Source organism: Vicugna pacos, chromosome 31 (genome assembly GCF_048564905.1).
Source record: "Vicugna pacos chromosome 31, VicPac4, whole genome shotgun sequence".
NCBI lineage: Eukaryota > Metazoa > Chordata > Mammalia > Artiodactyla > Camelidae > Vicugna > Vicugna pacos.
Genome location: NC_133017.1, coordinates 7,970,821 through 7,997,612, shown reverse-complemented (window position 1 = coordinate 7,997,612; position 26,792 = coordinate 7,970,821).

The following is a 26,792-nucleotide window of genomic DNA, read 5'->3' as shown; positions in this document are numbered from 1 at the left end:
GAAACACTTACTGTGATTTCTCATTCTGTTTCCTAGTGCCGGTTTGAAGTGCCTGACGTTGTCACTGTAAAAGCGAGTTGGGGCTTGTACCTCCCCATATATATGTATGGAGTGGAATTGGCTACTGAAAAGGAACTTTGTGTTCCCTTCACGCTAGGTGAAGGACGTCTTTCACACACACTTATCTCTCAGAACTGAGCATGTGGAGAGACGTTCGTTCATCCAGCACAAAGGGATCGGGTTGCAGGAGAAACACTTACTCTGTGATCTCAGTCTGTTTCCTAGTGCCGGTGTGAAGTGCTTGCATTTTTCACTGTAAAATAGAGTTGGGGCTTGTACCTCCCCATATATATGTATGGAGTGGAGTTTGTAACTGAAAAGAAACTTTGTGTTCCCTTCAAGCTAGGTGAAGGACGGCTTTCACACACACTTATCTCTCAGAACTGAGCATGTGGAGAGACGTTCGTTCATCCAGCACAAAGGGAACGGGTTGCAGGAGAAACACTCTGTGATCTCAGTCTGTTTCCTAGTGCCGGTGTGAAGTGCTTGCAGTTTTCACTGTAAAACCGAGATGGGGCTTGTACCTCCCCATATATATGTATGGAGTGGGGTTTGCAACTGAAAAGATACTTTGTGTTCCCTTCAAGCTAGGTGAAGGACGGCCTTTACACACACTTATCTCTCAGAACTGAGCATGTGGAGAGACGTTCGTTCATCCAGCACAAAGGGAACGGGTTGCAGGAGAAACCCTTACTCTGGTTTCTCAGTCTGTTTCCTAGTGCCGGTTTGAAGTGCCTGCCGTTTTCACTGTAAAACCGAGTTGGGGCTTGTACCTCCCCATATATATGTATGGAGTGGACTTTGCAACTGAAAAGAAGCTTTGTGTTCCCTTCAAGCTAGGTGAAGGACGGCTTTCACACACACTTACCTCTCAGAACTGAGCATGTGGAGAGACGTTCGTTCATCCAGCACAAAGGGAACGGGTTGCAGGAGAAACCCTTACTCTGGTTTCTCAGTCTGTTTCCTAGTGCCGGTGTGAAGTGCCTGCCGTTTTCACTGTAAAACCGAGTTGGGGCTTGTACCTCCCCATATATATGTATGGAGTGGGGTTTGCCACTGAAAAGAAACTTTGTGTTCCCTTCAAGCTAGGTGAAGGACGGCTTTCACACACACTTATCTCTCAGAACTGAGCATGTGGAGAGACGTTCGTTCATCCAGCACAAAGGGAACGGGTTGCAGGAGAAACCCTGACTCTGGTTTCTCAGTCTTTTTCCTAGTGCCGGTTTGAAGTGCCTGCCGTTTTCACTGTAATACCGAGTTGGGGCTTGTACCTCCCCATATATATGTATGGAGTGGAGTTGGCAACTGAAAAGAAACTTTGTGTTCCCTTCAAGCTACGTGAAGGAAGGCTTTCACACACACTTCTCTCTCAGAACTGAGCATGTGGAGAGACGTTCGTTCATCCAGCACAAAGGGATCGGGTTGCAGGAGAAACACTTAGTCTGTGATCTCAGTCTGTTTCCTAGTACCGGTTTGAAGTGCCTGCCGTTTTCACTGTAAATCCGAGTTGGGGCTTGTACTTCCCCATATACATGTATGGAGTGGAGTTTGCAACTGAAAAGAAACTTTGTGTTCCCTTCAAGCTAGGTGAAGGACGGCTTTCACACACACTTATCTCTCAGAACTGAGCATGTGGAGAGACGTTCGTTCATCCAGCACAAAGGGAACGGGTTGCAGGAGAAACCCTGACTCTGGTTTCTCAGTCTGTTTCCTAGTGCCGGTTTGAAGTACCTGCCGTTTTCACTGTAAAACCAAGTTGGAGCTTGTTCCACCCCATATATATATATGGAGTGTAGTTTGCAAGTGAAAAGAAACTTTGTGTTCCCTTCAAGCTAGGTGAAGGACGGCTTTCACACACACTTATCTCTCAGAACTGAGCATGTGGAGAGACGTTCGTTCATCCAGCACAAAGGGAACGGGTTGCAGGGGAAACCCTTACTCTGGTTTCTCAGTCTGTTTCCTAGTGCCGGTTTGAAGTGCCTGCCGTTTTCACTGTAAAACCGAGTTGGAGCTTGTACCTCCCCATACATATGTATGGAGTGGACTTTGCAACTGAAAAGAAACTTTGTGTTCCCTTCAAGCTAGTTGAAGGACGGCTTTCACACACACTTATCTCTCAGAACTGAGCATGTGGAGAGACGTTCGTTCATCCAGCACAAAGGGAACGGGTTGCAGGAGAAACCCTAACTCTGGTTTCTCAGTCTTTTTCCTAGTGCCGGTTTGAAGTGCCTGCCGTTTTCACTGTAAAACCGAGTTGGAGCTTGTACCTCCCCATATATATGTATGGAGTGGAGTTGGCAACTGAAAAGAAACTTTGTGTTCCCTTCAAGCTAGGTGAAGGACGGCTTTCACACACACTTATCTCTCAGAACTGAGCATGTGGAGAGACGTTCGTTCATCCAGCACAAAGGGAACGGGTTGCAGGAGAAACCCTTACTCTGGTTTCTCAGTCTGTTTCCTAGTGCCGGTTTGAAGTGCCTGCCGTTTTCACTGTAAAACCGAGTTGGAGCTTGTACCTCCCCATATATATGTATGGAGTGGAGTTTGCAACTGAAAAGAAACTTTGTGTTCCCTTCAAGCTACGTGAAGGACGGCTTTCACACACCCTTATCTCTCAGAACTGAGCATGTGGAGAGACGTTCGTTCATCCAGCACAAAGGGAACGGGTTGCAGGAGAAACCCTTACTCTGGTTTCTCAGTCTGTTTCTTAGTGTCGGATTGAAGTGCCTGCCTTTTTCACTGTAAAACCGAGTTGGAGCTTGTACCTCCCCATATATATGTATGGAGTGGGGTTTGCCACTGAAAAGAAACTTTGTGTTCCCTTCAAGCTAGGTGAAGGACGGCTTTCACACACACTTATCTCTCAGAACTGAGCATGTGGAGAGACGTTCGTTCATCCAGCACAAAGGGAACGGGTTGCAGGAGAAACCCTGACTCTGGTTTCTCAGTCTTTTTCCTAGTGCCGGTTTGAAGTGCCTGCCGTTTTCACTGTAATACCGAGTTGGGGCTTGTACCTCCCCATATATATGTATGGAGTGGAGTTGGCAACTGAAAAGAAACTTTGTGTTCCCTTCAAGCTACGTGAAGGAAGGCTTTCACACACACTTATCTCTCAGAACTGAGCATGTGGAGAGACGTTCGTTCATCCAGCACAAAGGGAACGGGTTGCAGGAGAAACCCTGACTCTGGTTTCTCAGTCTGTTTCCTAGTGCCGGTTTGAAGTACCTGCCGTTTTCACTGTAAAACCAAGTTGGAGCTTGTTCCACCCCATATATATATATGGAGTGTAGTTTGCAAGTGAAAAGAAACTTTGTGTTCCCTTCAAGCTAGGTGAAGGACGGCTTTCACACACACTTATCTCTCAGAACTGAGCATGTGGAGAGACGTTCGTTCATCCAGCACAAAGGGAACGGGTTGCAGGGGAAACCCTTACTCTGGTTTCTCAGTCTGTTTCCTAGTGCCGGTTTGAAGTGCCTGCCGTTTTCACTGTAAAACCGAGTTGGAGCTTGTACCTCCCCATACATATGTATGGAGTGGACATTGCAACTGAAAAGAAACTTTGTGTTCCCTTCAAGCTAGTTGAAGGACGGCTTTCACACACACTTATCTCTCAGAACTGAGCATGTGGAGAGACGTTCGTTCATCCAGCACAAAGGGAACGGGTTGCAGGAGAAACCCTAACTCTGGTTTCTCAGTCTTTTTCCTAGGGCCGGTTTGAAGTGCCTGCCGTTTTCACTGTAAAACCGAGTTGGAGCTTGTACCTCCCCATATATATGTATGGAGTGGACTTTGAAACTGAAAAGAAACTTTGTGTTCCCTTCAAGCTAGGTGAAGGACGGCTTTCACACACACTTATCTCTCAGAACTGAGCATGTGAAGAGACGTTCGTTCATCCAGCACAAAGGGAACGGGTTGCAGGAGAAACCCTTACTCTGGTTTCTCAGTCTGTTTCCTAGTGCCGGTTTGAAGTGCCTGCCGTTTTCACTGTAAAACCGAGTTGGAGCTTGTACCTCCCCATATATATGTATGGAGTGGAGTTTGCAACTGAAAAGAAACTTTGTGTTCCCTTCAAGCTACGTGAAGGACGGCTTTCACACTCACTTATCTCTCAGAACTGAGCATGTGGAGAGACGTTCGTTCATCCAGCACAAAGGGAACGGGTTGCAGGAGAAACCCTTACTCTGGTTTCTCAGTCTGTTTCCTAGTGCCGGTATGTAGTGCCTGCAGTTTTCACTGTAAAACCGAGTTGGAGCTTGTACCTCCCCATATATATGTATGGAGTGGAGTTTGCAACTGAAAAGAAAGTTTGGGTTCCCTTCAAGCTAGGTGAAGGATGAATTTCACACACACTTATCTCTCAGAAATGAGCATGTGGAGAGACGTTCATTCATCCAGCACAAAGGGAACGGTTTGCAGGAGAAACCCTTACTCTGGTTTCTCAGTCTGTTTCCTAGTGCCGGTTTGAAGTGCCTGCCGTTTTCACTGTAATACCGAATTGGAGCTTGTACCTTCCCATATATATGTATGGAGTGGAGTTTGCAAGTGAAAAGAAACTTTGTGTTCCCTTCAAGCTAGGTGAAGGACGTCTTTCACACACACTTATCTCTCAGAACTGAGCATGTATAGAGACGTTCGTTCATCCAGCACAAAGGGAACGAGTTGCAGGAGAAACCCTGACTCTGGTTTCTCAGTCTGTTTCCTAGTGCCGGTTGAAGTGCCTGCCGTTTTCACTGTAAAACCGAGTTGGAGCTTGTACCTCCCCATATATATGTATGGAGTGGAGTTTGCACCTGAAAAGATACTTTGTGTTCCCTTCAAGCTAGGTGAAGGACGGCCTTTACACACACTTATCTCTCAGAACTGAGCATGTGGAGAGACGTTCGTTCATCCAGCACAAAGGGAACGGGTTGCAGGATAAACCCTTACTCTGGTTTCTCAGTCTGTTTCCTAGTGCCGGTTTGAAGTGCCTGCCGTTTTCACTATAAAACCGAGTTGGAGCTTGTACCTCCCCATATATATGTATGGAGTGGACTTTGCAACTGAAAAGAAACTTTGTGTTCCCTTCAAGCTAGGTGAAGGACGGCTTTCACACACACTTACCTCTCAGAACTGAGCATGTGGAGAGACGTTCGTTCATCCAGCACAAAGGGAACGGGTTGCAGGAGAAACCCTTACTCTGGTTTCTCAGTCTGTTTCCTAGTGCCGGTTTGAAGTGCCTGCCGTTTTCACTGTAAAACCGAGTTGGAGCTTGTACCTCCTCATATATATGTATGGAGTGGTGTTTGCAACTGAAAAGAAACTTTGTGTTCCCTTCAAGCTAGGTGAAGGACGGCTTTCACACACACTTATCTCTCAGAACTGAGCATGTGGAGAGACGTTCGTTCATCCAGCACAAAGGGAACGGGTTGCAGGAGAAACCCTGACTCTGGTTTCTCAGTCTGTTTCCTAGTGCCGGTTTGAAGTACCTGCCGTTTTCACTGTAAAACCAAGTTGGAGCTTGTTCCACCCCATATATATGTATGGAGTGGAGTTTGCAAGTGAAAAGAAACTTTGTGTTCCCTTCAAGCTAGGTGAAGGACGGCTTTCACACACACTTATCTCTCAGAACTGAGCATGTGGAGAGACGTTCGTTCATCCAGCACAAAGGGAACGGGTTGCAGGGGAATCCCTTACTCTGGTTTCTCAGTCTGTTTCCTAGTGCCGGTTTGAAGTGCCTGCCTTTTTCACTGTAAAACCGAGTTGGAGCTTGTACCTCCCCATACATATGTATGGAGTGGACTTTGCAACTGAAAAGAAACTTTGTGTTCCCTTCAAGCTAGTTGAAGGACGGCTTTCACACACACTTATCTCTCAGAACTGAGCATGTGGAGAGACGTTCGTTCATCCAGCACAAAGGGAACGGGTTGCAGGAGAAACCCTGCCTCTGGTTTCTCAGTCTTTTTCCTAGTGCCGGTTTGAAGTGCCTGCCGTTTTCACTGTAAAACCGAGTTGGAGCTTGTACATCCCCATATATATGTATGGAGTGGACTTTGAAACTGAAAAGAAACTTTGTGTTCCCTTCAAGCTAGGTGAAGGACGGCTTCACACACACTTATCTCTCAGAACTGAGCATGTGAAGAGACGTTCGTTCATCCAGCACAAAGGGAACGGGTTGCAGGAGAAACCCTGACTCTGGTTTCTCAGTCTGTTTCCTAGTGCCGGTTTGAAGTGCCTGCCGTTTTCACTGTAAAACCGAGTTGAAGCTTGTACCTCCCCATATATATTTATGGAGTGGACTTTGAAACTGAAAAGAAATTTTGTGTTCCCTTCAAGCTAGGTTAAGGACGGCTTTCACACACACTTATCTCTCAGAACTGAGCATGTGGAGAGACGTTCGTTCATCCAGGACAAAGGGAACGGGTTGCAGGAGAAACCCTTACTCTGGTTTCTCAGTCTGTTTCCTAGTGCCGGTTTGAAGTGCCTGCCGTTTTCACTGTAAAACCGAGTTGGAGCTTGTACCTAACAATATATATGTATGGAGTGGACTTTGCAACTGAAAAGAAACTTTGTGTTCCCTTCGAGCTAGTTGAAGGACGGCTTTCACACACACTTATCTCTCAGAACTGAGCATGTGGAGAGACGTTCGTTCATCCAGCACAAAGGGAACGGGTTGCAGGAGAAACCCTGACTCTGGTTTCTCAGACTTTTTCTTAGTGCCGGTTTGAAGTGCCTGCCGTTTTCACTGTAATACCGAGTTGGAGCTTGTACCTCCCCATATATATGTATGGAGTGGAGTTTGCAACTGAAAAGAAACTTTGTGTTCCCTTCAAGCTAGGTGAAGGACGGCTTTCACACACACTTATCTCTCAGAACTGAGCATGTGGAGAGACGTTCGTTCATCCAGCACAAAGGGAACGGGTTGCAGGAGAAACCCTTACTCTGGTTTCTCAGTCTATTTCCTAGTGCCAGTTTGAAGTGCCTGCCGTTTTCACTGTAAAACCGAGTTGGAGCTTGTACCTCCCCATATATATGTATGGAGTGGACTTTGCAACTGAAAAGAAACTTTGTGTTCCCTTCAAGCTAGTTGAAGGACGGCTTTCACACACACTTATCTCTCAGAACTGAGAATGTGGAGAGACGTTCGTTCATCCAGCACAAAGGGAACGGGTTGCAGGAGAAACCCTTACTCTGGTTTCTCAGTCTGTTTCCTAGTGCCGGTTTGAAGTGCCTGCCGTTTTAACTGTAAAACCGAGTTGGAGCTTGTACCTCCCCATATATATGTATGGAGTGGAGTTTGCAACTGAAAAGAAACTTTGTGTTCCCTTCAAGCTAGGTGAAGGATGGCTTTCACACCCACTTATCTCTCAGAACTGAGCATGTGGAGAGACGTTCGTTCATCCAGCACAAAGGGAACGGGTTGCAGGAGAAACCCTTACTCTGGTTTCTCAGTCTGTTTCCTAGTGCCGGTTTGAAGTGCCTGCCGTTTTCACTGTAAAACCGAGTTGGAGCTTGTTCCACCCCATATATATGTATGGAGTGGAGTTTGCAACTGAAAAGAAACTTTGTGTTCCCTACAAGCTTGTTGAAGGATGGCTTTCACACACACTTATCTCTCAGAACTGAGCATGTGGAGAGACGTTGGTTCATCCAGCACAAAGGGAACGGGTTGCAGGAGAAACCCTTACTCTGGTTTCTCAGTCTGTTTCCTAGTGCCGGTTTGAAGTGCCTGCCGTTTTCACTGTAAAACCGAGTTGGAGCTTGTACCTCCCCATATATATGTATGGAGAGGAGTTTGCTACTGAAAAGAAACTTTGTGTTCCTTCAAGCTAGGTGAAGGACGGCTTTCACACACACTTATCTCTCAGAACTGAGCATGTGGAGAGACGTTCGTTCATCCAGCACAAAGGGAACGGGTTACAGGAGAAACCCTTACTCTGGTTTCTCAGTCTGTTTCCTAGTGCCGGTTTGAAGTGCCTGCCGTTTTCACTGTAAAACCGAGTTGGAGCTTGTTCCACCCCATATATATGTATGGAGTGTAGTTTGCAATTGAAAAGAAACTTTGTGTTCCCTTCAAGCTAGGTGAAGAACGGCTTTAACACACACTTATCTCTCAGAACTGAGCATGTGGAGAGACGTTCCTTCATCCAGCACAAAGGGAACGGGTTGCAGGAGAAACCCTTACTCTGGTTTCTCAGACTGTTTCCTAGTGCCGGCTTGAAGTGCCTGCCGTTTTCACTGTAAAACCTAGTTGGAGCTTGTACCTCCCCATACATATGTATGGAGTGGAGTTTGCAACTGAAAAGAAACTTTGTGTTCCCTTCAAGCTAGGTGAAGGACGGCTTTCACACACACTTATCTCTCAGAACTGAGCATGTGGAGAGACGTTCGTTCATCCAGCACAAAGGGAACGGGTTGCAGGAGAAACCCTTACTCTGGTTTCTCAATCTGTTTCCTAGTGACGGTTTGATGTGCCTGCCGTTTTCACTGTAAAACCGAGTTGGAGCTTGTACCTCCCCATATATATGTATGGAGTGGACTTTACAACTGAAAAGAAACTTTGTGTTCAATTCAAGCTAGTTGAAGGACGGCTTTCACACACACGTATCTTTCAGAACTGAGCATGTGGAGAGACGTTCGTTCATCCAGCACAAAGGGAACGGGTTGAAGGAGAAACCCTTACTCTGGTTTCTCAGTCTGTTTCCAATTGCCGGTTTGAAGTGCCTGCCGTTTTCACTGTAAAACCGAGTTGGAGCTTGTTCCACTCCATATATATGTATGGAGTGGAGTTTGCAACTGAAAAGAAACTTTGTGTTTCCTTCACGCTAGGTGAAGGACGGCTTTCACACACACTTATCTCTCAGAACTGAGCATGTGGAGAGACGTTCGTTCATCCAGCACAAAGGGAACGGGTTGCAGGAGAAACCCTTACTCTGGTTTCTCAGCCTGTTTCCTAGTTCCTGTTTGAAGTGCCTGCCGTTTTCACTGTAAAACCGAGTTGGAGCTTGTACTTCCCCATATATATGTATGGAGTGGAGTTTGCAACTGTAAAGAAACTTTGTGTTCCCTTCAAGCTAGGTGAAGGACGGCTTTCACACACACTTATCTCTCAGAACTGAGCATGTGGAGAGACGTTCGTTCATCCAGCACAAAAGTAACGGGTTGCAGGAGAAACCCTGACTCTGGTTTCTCAGTCTTTTTCTTAGTGCCGGTTTGAAGTGCCTGCCGTTTTCACTGTAATACCGAGTTGGAGCTTGTACCTCCCCATATATATGTATGGAGTGGAGTTTGCAACTGAAAAGAAACTTTGTGTTCCCTTCAAGCTTGGTGAAGGACGGCTTTCACACACACTTATCTCTCAGAACTGAGCATGTGGAGAGACGTTCTTTCATCCAGCACAAAGGGAACGGGTTGCAGGAGAAACCCTTACTCTGGTTTCTCAGTCTGTTTCCTAGTGCCGGTTTGAAGTGCCTGCCGTTTTCACTGTAAAACCGAGTTGGAGCTTGTACCTCCCCATATATATTTATGGAGTGGGGTTTGCAACTGAAAAGAAACTTTGTGTTCCCTTCAAGCTAGGTGAAGGACGGCTTTCACACACACTTATCTCTCAGAACTGAGCAGGTGGAGAGACGTTCGTTCATCCAGCACAAAGTGAACGGTTTGCAGGAGAAACCCTTACTCTGGTTTCTCAGTCTGTTTCCTATTGCTGGTTTGAAGTGCCTGCCGTTTTCATTGTAAAACCGAGTTGGAGCTTGTTCCACCCCATATATATGTATGGAGTGGGGTTTGCAACTGAAAAGAAACTTTGTGTTCCCTTCAAGCTAGGTGAAGGACGGCTTTTACACACACTTATCTCTCAGAACTGAGCATGTGGAGAGACGTTCGTTCATCCAGCACAAAGGGAACGGGTTGCAGGAGAAACCCTTACTCTGGTTTCTCAGTCTGTTTCCTAGTGCCATTTTGAAGTGCCTGCCGTTTTCACTGTAAAACCGATTTGGAGCTTGTACCTCCCCATATATATGTATGGAGTGGACTTTGAAACTGAAAAGAAACTTTGTGTTCCCTTCAAGCTAGGTGAAGGACGGCTTTCACACACACTTATCTCTCAGAACTGAGCATGTGGAGAGACGTTCGTTCATCCAGCACAAAGGGAACGGGTTGCAGGAGAAACCCTTACTCTGGTTTCTCAGTCTGTTTCCTAGTGCCGGTTTGAAGTGCCTGCCGTTTGCACTGTAAATCCGAGTTGGAGCTTGTACCTCCCCATATATATGTATGGAGTGGTGTTGGCAACTGAAAAGAAACTTTGTGTTCCCTACAAGCTTGGTGAAGGACGGCTTTCACACACACTTATCTCTCAGAACTGAGCATGTGGAGAGACGTTCGTTCATGCAGCACAAAGGGAACGGGTTGCAGGGGAAACACTGACTCTGCTTTCTCAGTATGTTTCTTAGTGCCTGTTTGGACTGCCTGCCTTTTGCACTGTAAAACCGAGTTGGGGCTTGTACCTTTCCATACATATGTATGGAGTGGAGTTGGCAAATGAAAAGAAACTTTGTGTTCCCTTCAAGCTATGTGAAGGACGGCTTTCACACACACTTATCTCTCACAACTGAGCATGTGGAGAGACGTTCGTTCATCCAGCACAAATGGAAAGTGTTGCAGCAGAAACACTTACTCTGTGTTCTCAGTCTGTTTCCTTGTGCCGGTTAGAAGTGCCTGCCGTTTTCACTGTAAAACCGAGTTGGGGCTTGTACCTCCCCATATATATGTATGGAGTGGAGTTGGCAACTGAAAAGAAACTTTGTGTTCCCTTCAAGCTATGTGAAGGACGGCTTTCACACACACTTATCTCTCAGAACTGAGCATGTGGAGAGACGTTCTTTCATCCAGCACAAAGGGAACGGTTTGCAGGAGAAACACTGACTCTGCATTCTCAGTCTGTTTCCTAGTGACGGTTTGAAGTGCCTGCCGTTTGCACTGAAAAACCGAGTTGGAGCTTGTACCTCCCCATATATATGTATGGAGTGGAGTTGGCAACTGAAAAGAAACTTTGTGTTCCCTTCAAGCTAGGTGAAGGACGGCTTTCACACACACTTATCTCTCAGAACTGAGCATGTGGAGAGACGTTCGTTCATCCAGCACAAAGGGAACGGTTTGCAGGAGAAACACTGACTCTGCTTTCTCAGTCTGTTTCCTAGTGCCGGTTTGAAGTGCCTGCCGTTTGCACTGTAAAACCGAGTTGGAGCTTGTACCTCCCCATATATATGTATGGAGTGGAGTTGGCAACTGAAAAGAAACTTTGTGTTCCCTTCAAGCTAGGTGAAGGACGGCTTTCACACACACTTATCTCTCAGAACTGAGCATGTGGAGAGACATTCGTTCATGCAGCACAAAGTGAATGGGTTGTAGGGAAACACTGACTATGATTTCTCAGTCTGTTTCCTAGTGCCGGTTTGAAGTGCCTGCCGTTTGCACTGTAAAACCGAGTTGGAGCTTGTACCACCCCATATATATGTATGGAGTGGTGTTGGCAACTGAAAAGATACTTTGTGTTCCCTTCAAGCTAGGTGAAAGAAGGCTTTCACACACAATTTTCTCTCAGAACTGAGCATGTGGAGAGACGTTCGCTCATGCAGCACAAAGGGAACGCTTTGCAGGAGAAACACTGTCTCTGCTTTCTCAGTATGTTTCTTAGTGCCTGTTTGGACTGCCTGCCGTTTGCACTGTAAAACCGAGTTGGAGCTTGTACCTCCCCATATATATGTATGGATTGGAGTTGGCAACTGAAAAGAAACTTTGTGTTAACTTCAAGCTAGGTGAAAGACGGCTTTCCCACACACTTATCTCTCAGAAATGAGCATGTGGAGAGACGTTCGTTCATCCAGCACAAAGGGAACGGGTTGCAGGAGAAACACTGACTCTGCATTCTCAGTCTGTTTCCTAGTGACGGTTTGAAGTGCCTGCCGTTTGCACTGAAAAACCGAGTTGGAGCTTGTACCTCCCCATATATATGTATGGAGTGGAGTTGGCAACTGAAAAGAAACTTTGTGTTCCCTTCAAGCTAGGTGAAGGACGGCTTTCACACACACTTATCTCTCAGAACTGAGCATGTGGAGAGACATTCGTTCATCCAGCACAAAGTGAACGGGTTGCAGGAGAAACACTTACTCTGTGTTCTCAGTCTGATTCCTAGTGCCGGTTTGAAGTGCCTGCCGTTTTCACTGTAAAACCGAGTTGGGGCTTGTACCTCCCCATATATATGTATGGAGTGGAGTTTGCAACTGAAAAGAAACTTTATGTTCCCTTCAAGCTAGGTGAAGGACGGCTTTCACACACACTTATCTCTCACAACTGAGCATGTGGTGAGACGTTCGTTCATCCACCACAAAGGAACGGGTTGCAGCAGAAACACTTAGTCTGTGTTCTCAGTCTGTTTCCTAGTGCCGGTTTGAAGTGCCTGCCGTTTTCACTGGAAAATCGTGTTGGGGCTTGTACCTCCTAATATATATGTATGGATTGGAGTTCGCAAGTGAAAAGAAACTTTGTGTTCCCTTCAAGCTAGGTGAAGGACGGCTTTCATACACACTTATCTCTCAGAATTGAGCATGTGGAGAGACGTTCGTTCATCCAGCACAAAGGGAACGGGTTGCAGGAGAAACACTTACTCTGTGTTCTCAGTCTGTTTCCTAGTGCCGGTTTGAAGTGCCTGCCGTTTTCACTGTAAAACCGAGTTGGGGCTTGTACATCCCCATATATATGTATGGAGTGGAGTTGGAAACTGCAAAGAAACTTTGTGTTCCCTTCAAGCTAGGTGAAGGTCGGCTTTCACACACACTTATCTCTCACAACTGAGCATGTGGAGAGACGTTCGTTCATCCAGCACAAAGGGAACGGGTTGCAGCAGAAACACTTACTCTGTGTTCTCAGTCTGTTTCCTAGTGCCGGTTTGAAGTGCCTGCCGTTGTCACTGTAAAACCGATTTGGGGCTTGTACCTCCCCATATATATGTATGGATTGGAGTTTGCAACTGAAAAGAAACTTTGTGTTCCCTTCAAGCTAGGTGAAGGACGGCTTTCACACACACTTATCTCTCAGAACTGAGCATGTGGAGAGACGTTCGTTCATCCAGCACAAAGGGAACGGGATTCAGGAGAAACACTTACTCTGGTTCTCAGTATGTTTCCTTGTGCCGGTTTGAAGTGCCTGCCGTTTTCACTGAAAAACTGACTTGGGGTTTTTACCTCCCCATATATATGTATGGAGTGGAGTTTGCAACTGAAAAGAAACTTTGTGTTCCGTTCAAGCTAGGTGAAGGCCGGCTTTCACACACACTTATCTCTCAGAACTGAGCCTGTGGTGAGACGTTCGTTCATCCAACACAAAGGGAACGGGTTGCAGCAGAAACACTTACTCTGGTTTATCAGATTGTTTCCTAGTGCCGGTTTGAAGTGCCTGCCGTTTTCACTGTAAAACCGAGTTGGAGCTTGTAATTTCCCATATATATGTATGGATTGGAGTTTGCAACTGAAAAGAAACTTGGTGTTCCATTCAAGCTAGGTGAAGGACGGCTTTCACACACACTTATCCCTCAGAACTTAGCATGTGGAGAGACGTTCGTTCATCCAGCACAATGGGATCGGGTTGCAGGAGAAACACTTACTCTGGTTTCTCAGTCTGTTTCCTAGTGCCGGTATGAAGTGCCTGCCGTTTTTACTGTAAAATCGTGTTGGGGCTTGTACCTCCCCATATATATGTATGGAGTGGAGTGTGCAACTGAAAAGGAACTTTGTGTTCCCTTCAAGCTAGGTGAAGTACGGCTTTCACACACACTTATCTCTCAGAACTGAGCATGTGGGGAGACGTTCGTTCATCCAGCATAAAGGGAACGGGTTGCAGCAGGAACACTTACTCTGTGTTCTCAGTCTGTTTCCTAGTGCCGGTTTGAAGTGCCTGCCCTTTTCACTGTAAAACCGAGTTGGGACTTTTACCTCCCCATATATATGTATGGAGTGGAGTTGGCAACTGCAAAGAAACATTGTGTTCCGTTCAAGCTAGGTGAAGGTCGGCTTTCACACACACTTATCTCTCAGAACTGAGCATGTGGAGAGATGTTCGTTTATCCAGCACAAAGGAACTGGTTGCAGCAGAAACACTTACTGTGATTTCTCAGTCTGTTTCCTAGTGCCGGTTTGAAGTGCCTGACGTTGTCACTGTAAAAGCGAGTTGGGGCTTGTACCTCCCCATATATATGTATGGAGTGGAATTGGCTACTGAAAAGGAACTTTGTGTTCCCTTCACGCTAGGTGAAGGACGTCTTTCACACACACTTATCTCTCAGAACTGAGCATGTGGAGAGACGTTCGTTCATCCAGCACAAAGGGAACGGGTTGCAGGAGAAACACTCTGTGATCTCAGTCTGTTTCCTAGTGCCGGTGTGAAGTGCTTGCAGTTTTCACTGTAAAACCGAGATGGGGCTTGTACCTCCCCATATATATGTATGGAGTGGGGTTTGCAACTGAAAAGATACTTTGTGTTCCCTTCAAGCTAGGTGAAGGCCGGCCTTTACACACACTTATCTCTCAGAACTGAGCATGTGGAGAGACGTTCGTTCATCCAGCACAAAGGGAACGGGTTGCAGGAGAAACCCTTACTCTGGTTTCTCAGTCTGTTTCCTAGTGCCGGTTTGAAGTGCCTGCCGTTTTCACTGTAAAACCGAGTTGGGGCTTGTACCTCCCCATATATATGTATGGAGTGGACTTTGCAACTGAAAAGAAGCTTTGTGTTCCCTTCAAGCTAGGTGAAGGACGGCTTTCACACACACTTACCTCTCAGAACTGAGCATGTGGAGAGACGTTCGTTCATCCAGCACAAAGGGAACGGGTTGCAGGAGAAACCCTTACTCTGGTTTCTCAGTTTGTTTCCTAGTGCCGGTGTGAAGTGCCTGCCGTTTTCACTGTAAAACCGAGTTGGGGCTTGTACCTCCCCATATATATGTATGGAGTGGGGTTTGCCACTGAAAAGAAACTTTGTGTTCCCTTCAAGCTAGGTGAAGGACGGCTTTCACACACACTTATCTCTCAGAACTGAGCATGTGGAGAGACGTTCGTTCATCCAGCACAAAGGGAACGGGTTGCAGGAGAAACCCTGACTCTGGTTTCTCAGTCTTTTTCCTAGTGCCGGTTTGAAGTGCCTGCCGTTTTCACTGTAATACCGAGTTGGGGCTTGTACCTCCCCATATATATGTATGGAGTGGAGTTGGCAACTGAAAAGAAACTTTGTGTTCCCTTCAAGCTACGTGAAGGAAGGCTTTCACACACAATTCTCTCTCAGAACTGAGCATGTGGAGAGACGTTCGTTCATCCAGCACAAAGGGATCGGGTTGCAGGAGAAACACTTAGTCTGTGATCTCAGTCTGTTTCCTAGTACCGGTTTGAAGTGCCTGCCGTTTTCACTGTAAATCCGAGTTGGGGCTTGTACTTCCCCATATACATGTATGGAGTGGAGTTTGCAACTGAAAAGAAACTTTGTGTTCCCTTCAAGCTAGGTGAAGGACGGCTTTCACACACACTTATCTCTCAGAACTGAGCATGTGGAGAGACGTTCGTTCATCCAGCACAAAGGGAACGGGTTGCAGGGGAAACCCTTACTCTGGTTTCTCAGTCTGTTTCCTAGTGCCGGTTTGAAGTGCCTGCCGTTTTCACTGTAAAACCGAGTTGGATCTTGTACCTCCCCATACATATGTATGGAGTGGACTTTGCAACTGAAAAGAAACTTTGTGTTCCCTTCAAGCTAGTTGAAGGACGGCTTTCACACACACTTATCTCTCAGAACTGAGCATGTGGAGAGACGTTCGTTCATCCAGCACAAAGGGAACGGGTTGCAGGAGAAACCCTAACTCTGGTTTCTCAGTCTTTTTCCTAGTGCCGGTTTGAAGTGCCTGCCGTTTTCACTGTAAAACCGAGTTGGAGTTTGTACCTCCCCATATATATGTATGGAGTGGACTTTGAAACTGAAAAGAAACTTTGTGTTCCCTTCAAGCTAGGTGAAGGACGGCTTTCACACACACTTATCTCTCAGAACTGAGCATGTGGAGAGACGTTCGTTCATCCAGCACAAAGGGAACGGGTTGCAGGAGAAACCCTTACTCTGGTTTCTCAGTCTGTTTCCTAGTGCCGGTTTGAAGTGCCTGCCGTTTTCACTGTAAAACCGAGTTGGAGCTTGTACCTCCCCATATATATGTATGGAGTGGAGTTTGCAACTGAAAAGAAACTTTGTGTTCCCTTCAAGCTACGTGAAGGACGGCTTTCACACACACTTATCTCTCAGAACTGAGCATGTGGAGAGACGTTCGTTCATCCAGCACAAAGGGTACGGGTTGCAGGGGAAACCCTTACTCTGGTTTCTCAGTCTGTTTCTTAGTGTCGGATTGAAGTGCCTGCCTTTTTCACTGTAAAACCGAGTTGGAGCTTGTACCTCCCCATATATATGTATGGAGTGGACTTTGAAACTGAAAAGATACTTTGTGTTCCCTTCAAGCTAGGTGAAGGACGGCTTTCACACACACTTATCTCTCAGAACTGAGCATGTGGAGAGACGTTCGTTCATCCAGCACAAAGGGAACGGGTTGCAGGAGAAACCCTTACTCTGGTTTCTCAGTCTGTTTCCTAGTGCCGGTTTGAAGTGCCTGCCGTTTTCACTGTAAAACCGAGTTGGAGCTTGTACCTCCCCATATATATGTATGGAGTGGACTTTGCAACTGAAAAGAAACTTTGTGTTCCCTTCAAGCTAGTTGAAGGACGGCTTTCACACTCACTTATCTCTCAGAACTGAGCATGTGGAGAGACGTTCGTTCATCCAGCACAAAGGGAACGGGTTGCAGGAGAAACCCTTACTCTGGTTTCTCAGTCTGTTTCCTAGTGCCGGTATGAAGTGCCTGCAGTTTTCACTGTAAAACCGAGTTGGAGCTTGTACCTCCCCATATATATGTATCGAGTGGAGTTTGCAACTGAAAAGAAAGTTTGGGTTCCCTTCAAGCTAGGTGAAGGATGAATTTCACACACACTTATCTCTCAGAAATGAGCATGTGGAGAGACGTTCATTCATCCAGCACAAAGGGAACGGTTTGCAGGAGAAACCCTTACTCTGGTTTCTCAGTCTGTTTCCTAGTGCCGGTTTGAAGTGCCTGCCGTTTTCACTGTAATACCGAGTTGGAGCTTGTACATTCCCATATATATGTATGGAGTGGAGTTTGCAAGTGAAAAGAAACTTTGTGTTCCCTTCAAGCTAGGTGAAGGACGTCTTTCACACACACTTATCTCTCAGAACTGAGCATGTATAGAGACGTTCGTTCATCCAGCACAAAGGGAACGAGTTGCAGGAGAAACCCTGACTCTGGTTTCTCAGTCTGTTTCCTAGTGCCGGTTGAAGTGCCTGCCGTTTTCACTGTAAAACCGAGTTGGAGCTTGTACCTCCCCATATATATGTATGGAGTGGAGTTTGCAACTGAAAAGAAACTTGGTGTTCCATTCAAGCTAGGTGAAGGACGGCTTTCACACACACTTATCCCTCAGAACTTAGCATGTGGAGAGACGTTCGTTCATCCAGCACAATGGGATCGGGTTGCAGGAGAAACACTTACTCTGTGATCTCAGTCTGTTTCCTAGTGCCGGTGTGAAGTCTTACAGTTTTCACTGTTAAACCGAGTTGGGGCTTGTACCTCCCCATATATATGTATGGAGTGGAGTTTGCAACTGAAAAGAAACTTTGTGTTCCCTTCAAGCTAGGTGAAGGACGGCTTTCACACACACTTATCTCTCAGAACTGAGCATGTGGAGAGACGTTCGTTCATCCAGCACAAAGGGAACGGGTTGCAGCAGAAACACTTACTCTGGTTTCTCAGTCTGGTTCCTAGTGCCGGTTTGAAGTGCCTGCATTTATGACTGTAAAACCGAGTTAGGGCTTGTACCTCCCCATATATATGTATGGATTGGATTTTGCATCTGTAAAGAAGCTTTGTGTTCCCTTCAAGCTAGGTGAAGGACGGCTTTCACACACACTTATCTCTCAGAACTGAGCATGTTGAGAGACGTTCGTTCACCCATCACAAAGGGAACGGTTTGCAGGAGAAACACTCTGAGATCTCAGTCTGTTTCCTAGTGCCGGTTTGAAGTGCCTGCCGTTTTCACTGTAAAACCGAGTTGGGGCTTGTACCTCCCCATATATATGTATGGAGTGGAGATGTCAACTGAAAAGAAACTTTGTGTTCCCTTCAAGCTAGGTGAAAGACGGCTTTCAGACACACCTATCTCTCAGAACCTAGCAAGTGGAGAGACGTTCGTTCATCCAGCACAAAGGGAACAGGTTGCATGAGAAACAATTACTCTGGTTTCTCAGTCTGTTTCCTAGTGCCGGGTTGAAGTGCCTGCCGTTTTCACTGTAAAACCGAATTGGGGCTTGTACCTCCCCATATATATCTATGGAGTGGAGTTGGCAACTGAAAAGAAACTTTGTGTTCCTTTCAAGCTAGGTGAAGGACGGCTTTCACACACACTTATCTCTCAGAACTGAGCATGTGGAGAGACGTTCGTTCATCCAGCACAAAGGGAACGGGTTGCAGCAGAAACACTTACTCTGTGTTCTCAGTCTGTTTCCTAGTGCCGGTTTGAAGTGCCTGCCCTTTTCACTGTAAAATTGAGTTGGGACTTGTACTTCCCATATATATGTATGGACTGGAGTTGGCAACTGCAAAGAAACTTTGTGTTCCGTTCAAGCTAGGTGAAGGTCGGCTTTCACACACACTTATCTCTCAGAACTGAGCATGTGGTGAGACGTTCGTTTATCCAGCACAAAGGAACGGGTTGCAGCAGAAACACTTACTCTGGTTTCTCAGTCTGTTTCCTAGTGCCGGTTTGAAGTGCCTGCCGTTTTTACTGTAAAATCGTGTTGGGGCTTGTACCTCCCCATATATATGTATGGAGTGGAGTGTGCAGCTGAAAAGGAACTTTGTGTTCCCTTCAAGCTAGGTGAAGTATGGCTTTCACACACACTTATCTCTCAGAACTGAGCATGTGGGGAGACGTTCGTTCATCCAGCATAAAGGGAACGGGTTGCAGCAGGAACACTTACTCTGTGTTTTCAGTCTGTTTCCTAGTGCCGGTTTGAAGTGCCTGCCCTTTTCACTGTAAAACCGAGTTGGGACTTTTACCTCCCCATATATATGTATGGAGTGGAGTTGGCAACTGCAAAGAAACATTGTGTTCCGTTCAAGCTAGGTGAAGGTCGGCTTTCACACACACTTATCTCTCAGAACTGAGCATGTGGAGAGATGTTCGTTTATCCAGCACAAAGGAACTGGTTGCAGCAGAAACACTTACTGTGATTTCTCATTCTGTTTCCTAGTGCCGGTTTGAAGTGCCTGACGTTGTCACTGTAAAAGCGAGTTGGGGCTTGTACCTCCCCATATATATGTATGGAGTGGAATTGGCTACTGAAAAGGAACTTTGTGTTCCCTTCACGCTAGGTGAAGGACGTCTTTCACACACACTTATCTCTCAGAACTGAGCATGTGGAGAGACGTTCGTTCATCCAGCACAAAGGGATCGGGTTGCAGGAGAAACACTTACTCTGTGATCTCAGTCTGTTTCCTAGTGCCGGTGTGAAGTGCTTGCATTTTTCACTGTAAAATAGAGTTGGGGCTTGTACCTCCCCATATATATGTATGGAGTGGAGTTTGTAACTGAAAAGAAACTTTGTGTTCCCTTCAAGCTAGGTGAAGGACGGCTTTCACACACACTTATCTCTCAGAACTGAGCATGTGGAGAGACGTTCGTTCATCCAGCACAAAGGGAACGGGTTGCAGGAGAAACACTCTGTGATCTCAGTCTGTTTCCTAGTGCCGGTGTGAAGTGCTTGCAGTTTTCACTGTAAAACCGAGATGGGGCTTGTACCTCCCCATATATATGTATGGAGTGGGGTTTGCAACTGAAAAGATACTTTGTGTTCCCTTCAAGCTAGGTGAAGGACGGCCTTTACACACACTTATCTCTCAGAACTGAGCATGTGGAGAGACGTTCGTTCATCCAGCACAAAGGGAACGGGTTGCAGGAGAAACCCTTACTCTGGTTTCTCAGTCTGTTTCCTAGTGCCGGTTTGAAGTGCCTGCCGTTTTCACTGTAAAACCGAGTTGGGGCTTGTACCTCCCCATATATATGTATGGAGTGGACTTTGCAACTGAAAAGAAGCTTTGTGTTCCCTTCAAGCTAGGTGAAGGACGGCTTTCACACACACTTACCTCTCAGAACTGAGCATGTGGAGAGACGTTCGTTCATCCAGCACAAAGGGAACGGGTTGCAGGAGAAACCCTTACTCTGGTTTCTCAGTCTGTTTCCTAGTGCCGGTGTGAAGTGCCTGCCGTTTTCACTGTAAAACCGAGTTGGGGCTTGTACCTCCCCATATATATGTATGGAGTGGGGTTTGCCACTGAAAAGAAACTTTGTGTTCCCTTCAAGCTAGGTGAAGGACGGCTTTCACACACACTTATCTCTCAGAACTGAGCATGTGGAGAGACGTTCGTTCATCCAGCACAAAGGGAACGGGTTGCAGGAGAAACCCTGACTCTGGTTTCTCAGTCTTTTTCCTAGTGCCGGTTTGAAGTGCCTGCCGTTTTCACTGTAATACCGAGTTGGGGCTTGTACCTCCCCATATATATGTATGGAGTGGAGTTGGCAACTGAAAAGAAACTTTGTGTTCCCTTCAAGCTACGTGAAGGAAGGCTTTCACACACACTTCTCTCTCAGAACTGAGCATGTGGAGAGACGTTCGTTCATCCAGCACAAAGGGATCGGGTTGCAGGAGAAACACTTAGTCTGTGATCTCAGTCTGTTTCCTAGTACCGGTTTGAAGTGCCTGCCGTTTTCACTGTAAATCCGAGTTGGGGCTTGTACTTCCCCATATACATGTATGGAGTGGAGTTTGCAACTGAAAAGAAACTTTGTGTTCCCTTCAAGCTAGGTGAAGGACGGCTTTCACACACACTTATCTCTCAGAACTGAGCATGTGGAGAGACGTTCGTTCATCCAGCACAAAGGGAACGGGTTGCAGGAGAAACCCTGACTCTGGTTTCTCAGTCTGTTTCCTAGTGCCGGTTTGAAGTACCTGCCGTTTTCACTGTAAAACCAAGTTGGAGCTTGTTCCACCCCATATATATATATGGAGTGTAGTTTGCAAGTGAAAAGAAACTTTGTGTTCCCTTCAAGCTAGGTGAAGGACGGCTTTCACACACACTTATCTCTCAGAACTGAGCATGTTGAGAGACGTTCGTTCACCCATCACAAAGGGAACGGTTTGCAGGAGAAACACTTACTCTGTGATCTCAGTCTGTTTCCTAGTGCCGGTGTGAAGTCTTACAGTTTTCACTGTTAAACCGAGTTGGGGCTTGTACCTCCCCATATATATGTATGGAGTGGAGTTTGCAACTGAAAAGAAACTTTGTGTTCCCTTCAAGCTAGGTGAAGGACGGCTTTCACACACACTTATCTCTCAGAACTGAGCATGTGGAGAGACGTTCGTTCATCCAGCACAAAGGGAACGGGTTGCAGCAGAAACACTTACTCTGGTTTCTCAGTCTGGTTCCTAGTGCCGGTTTGAAGTGCCTGCATTTATGACTGTAAAACCGAGTTAGGGCTTGTACCTCCCCATATATATGTATGGATTGGATTTTGCATCTGTAAAGAAGCTTTGTGTTCCCTTCAAGCTAGGTGAAGGACGGCTTTCACACACACTTATCTCTCAGAACTGAGCATGTTGAGAGACGTTCGTTCACCATCACAAAGGGAACGGTTTGCAGGAGAAACACTCTGAGATCTCAGTCTGTTTCCTAGTGCCGGTTTGAAGTGCCTGCCGTTTTCACTGTAAAACCGAGTTGGGGCTTGTACCTCCCCATATATATGTATGGAGTGGAGATGTCAACTGAAAAGAAACTTTGTGTTCCCTTCAAGCTAGGTGAAAGACGGCTTTCAGACACACCTATCTCTCAGAACCTAGCAAGTGGAGAGACGTTCGTTCATCCAGCACAAAGGGAACAGGTTGCATGAGAAACAATTACTCTGGTTTCTCAGTCTGTTTCCTAGTGCCGGGTTGAAGTGCCTGCCGTTTTCACTGTAAAACCGAATTGGGGCTTGTACCTCCCCATATATATCTATGGAGTGGAGTTGGCAACTGAAAAGAAACTTTGTGTTCCTTTCAAGCTAGGTGAAGGACGGCTTTCACACACACTTATCTCTCAGAACTGAGCATGTGGAGAGACGTTCGTTCATCCAGCACAAAGGGAACGGGTTGCAGCAGAAACACTTACTCTGTGTTCTCAGTCTGTTTCCTAGTGCCGGTTTGAAGTGCCTGCCCTTTTCACTGTAAAATTGAGTTGGGACTTGTACTTCCCATATATATGTATGGACTGGAGTTGGCAACTGCAAAGAAACTTTGTGTTCCGTTCAAGCTAGGTGAAGGTCGGCTTTCACACACACTTATCTCTCAGAACTGAGCATGTGGTGAGACGTTCGTTTATCCAGCACAAAGGAACGGGTTGCAGCAGAAACACTTACTCTGGTTTCTCAGTCTGTTTCCTAGTGCCGGTTTGAAGTGCCTGCCGTTTTTACTGTAAAATCGTGTTGGGGCTTGTACCTCCCCATATATATGTATGGAGTGGAGTGTGCAGCTGAAAAGGAACTTTGTGTTCCCTTCAAGCTAGGTGAAGTATGGCTTTCACACACACTTATCTCTCAGAACTGAGCATGTGGGGAGACGTTCGTTCATCCAGCATAAAGGGAACGGGTTGCAGCAGGAACACTTACTCTGTGTTTTCAGTCTGTTTCCTAGTGCCGGTTTGAAGTGCCTGCCCTTTTCACTGTAAAACCGAGTTGGGACTTTTACCTCCCCATATATATGTATGGAGTGGAGTTGGCAACTGCAAAGAAACATTGTGTTCCGTTCAAGCTAGGTGAAGGTCGGCTTTCACACACACTTATCTCTCAGAACTGAGCATGTGGAGAGATGTTCGTTTATCCAGCACAAAGGAACTGGTTGCAGCAGAAACACTTACTGTGATTTCTCATTCTGTTTCCTAGTGCCGGTTTGAAGTGCCTGACGTTGTCACTGTAAAAGCGAGTTGGGGCTTGTACCTCCCCATATATATGTATGGAGTGGAATTGGCTACTGAAAAGGAACTTTGTGTTCCCTTCACGCTAGGTGAAGGACGTCTTTCACACACACTTATCTCTCAGAACTGAGCATGTGGAGAGACGTTCGTTCATCCAGCACAAAGGGATCGGGTTGCAGGAGAAACACTTACTCTGTGATCTCAGTCTGTTTCCTAGTGCCGGTGTGAAGTGCTTGCATTTTTCACTGTAAAATAGAGTTGGGGCTTGTACCTCCCCATATATATGTATGGAGTGGAGTTTGTAACTGAAAAGAAACTTTGTGTTCCCTTCAAGCTAGGTGAAGGACGGCTTTCACACACACTTATCTCTCAGAACTGAGCATGTGGAGAGACGTTCGTTCATCCAGCACAAAGGGAACGGGTTGCAGGAGAAACACTCTGTGATCTCAGTCTGTTTCCTAGTGCCGGTGTGAAGTGCTTGCAGTTTTCACTGTAAAACCGAGATGGGGCTTGTACCTCCCCATATATATGTATGGAGTGGGGTTTGCAACTGAAAAGATACTTTGTGTTCCCTTCAAGCTAGGTGAAGGACGGCCTTTACACACACTTATCTCTCAGAACTGAGCATGTGGAGAGACGTTCGTTCATCCAGCACAAAGGGAACGGGTTGCAGGAGAAACCCTTACTCTGGATTCTCAGTCTGTTTCCTAGTGCCGGTTTGAAGTGCCTGCCGTTTTCACTGTAAAACCGAGTTGGGGCTTGTACCTCCCCATATATATGTATGGAGTGGACTTTGCAACTGAAAAGAAGCTTTGTGTTCCCTTCAAGCTAGGTGAAGGACGGCTTTCACACACACTTACCTCTCAGAACTGAGCATGTGGAGAGACGTTCGTTCATCCAGCACAAAGGGAACGGGTTGCAGGAGAAACCCTTACTCTGGTTTCTCAGTCTGTTTCCTAGTGCCGGTGTGAAGTGCCTGCCGTTTTCACTGTAAAACCGAGTTGGGGCTTGTACCTCCCCATATATATGTATGGAGTGGGGTTTGCCACTGAAAAGAAACTTTGTGTTCCCTTCAAGCTAGGTGAAGGACGGCTTTCACACACACTTATCTCTCAGAACTGAGCATGTGGAGAGACGTTCGTTCATCCAGCACAAAGGGAACGGGTTGCAGGAGAAACCCTGACTCTGGTTTCTCAGTCTTTTTCCTAGTGCCGGTTTGAAGTGCCTGCCGTTTTCACTGTAATACCGAGTTGGGGCTTGTACCTCCCCATATATATGTATGGAGTGGAGTTGGCAACTGAAAAGAAACTTTGTGTTCCCTTCAAGCTACGTGAAGGAAGGCTTTCACACACACTTCTCTCTCAGAACTGAGCATGTGGAGAGACGTTCGTTCATCCAGCACAAAGGGATCGGGTTGCAGGAGAAACACTTAGTCTGTGATCTCAGTCTGTTTCCTAGTACCGGTTTGAAGTGCCTGCCGTTTTCACTGTAAATCCGAGTTGGGGCTTGTACTTCCCCATATACATGTATGGAGTGGAGTTTGCAACTGAAAAGAAACTTTGTGTTCCCTTCAAGCTAGGTGAAGGACGGCTTTCACACACACTTATCTCTCAGAACTGAGCATGTGGAGAGACGTTCGTTCATCCAGCACAAAGGGAACGGGTTGCAGGAGAAACCCTGACTCTGGTTTCTCAGTCTGTTTCCTAGTGCCGGTTTGAAGTACCTGCCGTTTTCACTGTAAAACCAAGTTGGAGCTTGTTCCACCCCATATATATATATGGAGTGTAGTTTGCAAGTGAAAAGAAACTTTGTGTTCCCTTCAAGCTAGGTGAAGGACGGCTTTCACACACACTTATCTCTCAGAACTGAGCATGTGGAGAGACGTTCGTTCATCCAGCACAAAGGGAACGGGTTGCAGGGGAAACCCTTACTCTGGTTTCTCAGTCTGTTTCCTAGTGCCGGTTTGAAGTGCCTGCCGTTTTCACTGTAAAACCGAGTTGGAGCTTGTACCTCCCCATACATATGTATGGAGTGGACTTTGCAACTGAAAAGAAACTTTGTGTTCCCTTCAAGCTAGTTGAAGGACGGCTTTCACACACACTTATCTCTCAGAACTGAGCATGTGGAGAGACGTTCGTTCATCCAGCACAAAGGGAACGGGTTGCAGGAGAAACCCTAACTCTGGTTTCTCAGTCTTTTTCCTAGTGCCGGTTTGAAGTGCCTGCCGTTTTCACTGTAAAACCGAGTTGGAGCTTGTACCTCCCCATATATATGTATGGAGTGGAGTTGGCAACTGAAAAGAAACTTTGTGTTCCCTTCAAGCTAGGTGAAGGACGGCTTTCACACACACTTATCTCTCAGAACTGAGCATGTGGAGAGACGTTCGTTCATCCAGCACAAAGGGAACGGGTTGCAGGAGAAACCCTTACTCTGGTTTCTCAGTCTGTTTCCTAGTGCCGGTTTGAAGTGCCTGCCGTTTTCACTGTAAAACCGAGTTGGAGCTTGTACCTCCCCATATATATGTATGGAGTGGAGTTTGCAACTGAAAAGAAACTTTGTGTTCCCTTCAAGCTACGTGAAGGACGGCTTTCACACACCCTTATCTCTCAGAACTGAGCATGTGGAGAGACGTTCGTTCATCCAGCACAAAGGGAACGGGTTGCAGGAGAAACCCTTACTCTGGTTTCTCAGTCTGTTTCTTAGTGTCGGATTGAAGTGCCTGCCTTTTTCACTGTAAAACCGAGTTGGAGCTTGTACCTCCCCATATATATGTATGGAGTGGGGTTTGCCACTGAAAAGAAACTTTGTGTTCCCTTCAAGCTAGGTGAAGGACGGCTTTCACACACACTTATCTCTCAGAACTGAGCATGTGGAGAGACGTTCGTTCATCCAGCACAAAGGGAACGGGTTGCAGGAGAAACCCTGACTCTGGTTTCTCAGTCTTTTTCCTAGTGCCGGTTTGAAGTGCCTGCCGTTTTCACTGTAATACCGAGTTGGGGCTTGTACCTCCCCATATATATGTATGGAGTGGAGTTGGCAACTGAAAAGAAACTTTGTGTTCCCTTCAAGCTACGTGAAGGAAGGCTTTCACACACACTTATCTCTCAGAACTGAGCATGTGGAGAGACGTTCGTTCATCCAGCACAAAGGGAACGGGTTGCAGGAGAAACCCTGACTCTGGTTTCTCAGTCTGTTTCCTAGTGCCGGTTTGAAGTACCTGCCGTTTTCACTGTAAAACCAAGTTGGAGCTTGTTCCACCCCATATATATATATGGAGTGTAGTTTGCAAGTGAAAAGAAACTTTGTGTTCCCTTCAAGCTAGGTGAAGGACGGCTTTCACACACACTTATCTCTCAGAACTGAGCATGTGGAGAGACGTTCGTTCATCCAGCACAAAGGGAACGGGTTGCAGGGGAAACCCTTACTCTGGTTTCTCAGTCTGTTTCCTAGTGCCGGTTTGAAGTGCCTGCCGTTTTCACTGTAAAACCGAGTTGGAGCTTGTACCTCCCCATACATATGTATGGAGTGGACATTGCAACTGAAAAGAAACTTTGTGTTCCCTTCAAGCTAGTTGAAGGACGGCTTTCACACACACTTATCTCTC